The sequence below is a fragment of the Anopheles cruzii genome, chromosome 3 (assembly GCF_943734635.1).
Source record: "Anopheles cruzii chromosome 3, idAnoCruzAS_RS32_06, whole genome shotgun sequence".
Taxonomy (NCBI): Eukaryota; Metazoa; Arthropoda; class Insecta; order Diptera; family Culicidae; genus Anopheles; species Anopheles cruzii.
The window spans coordinates 59071717-59074947 of NC_069145.1; positions in this window are offsets into that span (position 1 = coordinate 59071717).

The window sequence follows — 3231 nt, forward strand, 5'->3', positions numbered from 1 at the left end:
CATAGAGAGATAGTATTGCGCCGGTGGTCATGTGTGCGTGTGGCCGTCTGATAAACGACGAGCGTGACGAGTGCGCGCTGGCGAAGCGTAGTAATTGAAGCGGTTCTACACACGAGCAGAATCAGATGGGGAGCCGCCAACACACACTCGGTGGTAGTAATGCTTCGGAGTAAAGTTCGCACAAACGTCGGCAAGGTCGTTAATTGGCGAAACAATTAATGCTAAAATGTGCCCGCCGGCCACCGAAACTGATAATTGTTTTTTTTTGGCACCCCTACATCATTAGGCCATCGTGTAAGGTCACTGAACTTTAGCGGTAGGGTATGCCGCGCACAGCGAGAATGGACGCATAGGAAGACCTCAAAACAACTTACGAAATACATTAATGCTATCAGAAACTATCTGCGTGATTTTAGTGCTGACTACTAATATCATCCAGTTCGCCAGGGCAGTTCCGCGTTGAAACACGGGAGGTTATAGATTAAAGCCACGCTTCCTGCTACAAAGTTCAAAATGCAACGACAAGCAAAACCCGACCACCTTCATTACTATGCGGTGATTTCTAATAGCTTTCCTAGCCCGCGTGCGGCGCAACTATCAACAACTCGATTGAGTCACGATTTCCGTAAAGTGCGGCGAGGTTGTAGTCTGTGGCTGCAAAGAACTAGTTGCTTGACGGACTACAACATATTTGATGATTTTCTTCCTAATGAAGAGTAATCACTTATTGCATTAAATATTGTTCGCCCAACAAATTCATACAGTTTGCTTTACAGATTGAGTGAGTTTTGTTAACTACACGATATGGACCAAAAAGGACTGATAAAACAAGACTTGACTGACATGTGATCCATGCCAACTACAAAACCATCCATCGAGAGGAAGTGAGTCCGACCAAAACCAGAATAAAATACTGGAAAGACAACAAAAATGGGGTAGAAAACAAAAACTTATGCAATCCCATATCCGCGGCGGCTATGACAGCGAACGATCTCAACACTTTTACGTTCCGGTCAAAGTCCTCTCCAGCTGAACCGCGGCCTCAAAGGCCAAACCGCAAACAAAAGCAACCTGCCTGTGGTCGCGCTGGTTCACACACAAACACACCCGTGCCTACTTCAGGGTCTGGCTAGCTAGGGGTCCATTCGTCAACAATCCGATGAAGCTGAGCTGGGCTGGGCGGTTGGTGTGTGAGTATAATCCTGCCGCCTTTCGAGGCCTAATCCGATTCCAATTCGGTGGCGCTTCGCAGGCTGCGGTTGCGGAAAAAGATCTCACAAAATCTAGAAGCCGAAAGCAAGGTGTGGGGTGAAAAGCACCGGTGAAACTATGTTGCGCCGCCACCAACAACTCTTTCCAGCGCTGGCGTCGTGTTTGTGCCGAGAACTGGTTTACTGGCATCGATCATCGCTCGCTGCGAGTCAATTGTGCTGGCAAGTGGGAAGTTTTTGCTCACTAGCATTAGCATTACAGGCCCCCGGTAGCAATCCGGCGTCTTGGTCTTGATTGTTGTAATTTATTTGCCCCCACGTCCAGCACGAGATGTCGAGCGCAATTTCTTCGCTGACTTGTAGCTCTGTGGGTGAGCTACGAGAACTCTTATTTAAAGGTCACCGGTACCGGTACTATCAACTGTTTGTGTCGTTTGCAGTTGAGTTCAAGAGGCAAAATCGTGACGCCTTCGAATGCCGGCCGAGGGCGAGCTACTTGATATCAGCCACATCGCCGCGCCATTGACGATGATGACGATTGCTCATCGGTATCGTTGTCCAATGCCGCCCGTGGCTTATCATTGCCGCGACCTTCGAACGGATGAACGAAGCGCTGTTGTGCTTCGTTACGCCCTTAAACGATTTTGGGATTATTATTTTTATTTTCTGGAAGACAATGTTATGTTTTGCTCGCCATCATCAATACTATCCTGGACGGGTCGATGAAACCTTATCGGAACGGATTCTCGGCCGCAAAGCGCCTTTAATCTGCTTTATCCTTCAACGGGCTCCACACCGGCCGGTCGGTTCCTGGTTTTTCGGGTTCATTCCGCTTATCAGCTGGCCAATGGAGCTTACTTGGTTGCGGCGAAGTATCTTTAGAAGTGGATTAGTGTTTCTTTTTTTAATTCCATTGTGCGTATGACGTTCGTCGCTTCTGACGCATCGCTTAGCACGGAAATCGACAGCAAAAGAGGAGTATTTTACCACAGAAGCAACAATCAATTGTAACAATCTCAAAGTGTTCTTTTCGTATGCGGCCATCGCTTTTGCTCAAGGAAATACGTTTAATGCATTTATTTAAAACAGATCGTTCCGTGATGCTTATCGCCTTTACTCACGTGCTTCATAATTTTAGCCCTAACCTCTTTCGATGCAGACAGGACACTTCTCTGGACAGCTAACTTTGCCCCTGGATAACGGCCACAATTGATCGTATGCTCCGAAACCAAAAGAATTGAACTTTGGAGCTCGTGTACCTACAGCGCGTCCTAAAGTGCGCTTCCTGCCACTTGATCATGTGCGCCTCCCCACTTGATCATCGCGCAAAAGAATAATGAACAGCGACCGAAGATCAGCCAGCGACACATTCACACTTCACAAACACACGGACGGACGGAATCGGTGTTATTTTAAAATCAGTACGTGCTCCTCCCATATGCCCATTTGCTCGATTCCGCCACAAGCGGATTTTATCTCGGGGCTTGGTGGTTGTGCGCATCGCTACAGCTACCGGAACCAGCCGCAAATCCGACCGCTGTCCGGCCGCGGCGGCTACAATCAACTATGCCGCGGACTTTGTACTGCCCATCATTTACGTCACCATCGCGAAACCGGCTGCGGCAAGCGTTGGTGTTGTTGTTTGTTTTTCAAATAGCAAAATAACGCCAGAACCACCAACACCCGGCCGTCGGACGGGTGCTATTAGCCAATTTTTTTTGTCAACCCCTCTAGCGTCATGAGCTTGCATGTTTTTTGGGTAATTTGTTTATTTTGTATTATAATTGAGCGTGAAAGATGTGAAGCACAGTCTGCTTATAATCCTTTAAACCAACATTAATGCTTTTGCACCTTGGACCGGTTGAATCAAGACCATTGGCAGGATTTAGCAATCAGTGACCAGTCGCAGCCGGATTTAAAAAAAATCGAAGGTTCGATAATGCGTGCCCGTCTTTTTTGATGATTAACACATCCGTGCAAAGTGCAGGTGAATGGCTCATGTCTCATGCCCAACTCGTTT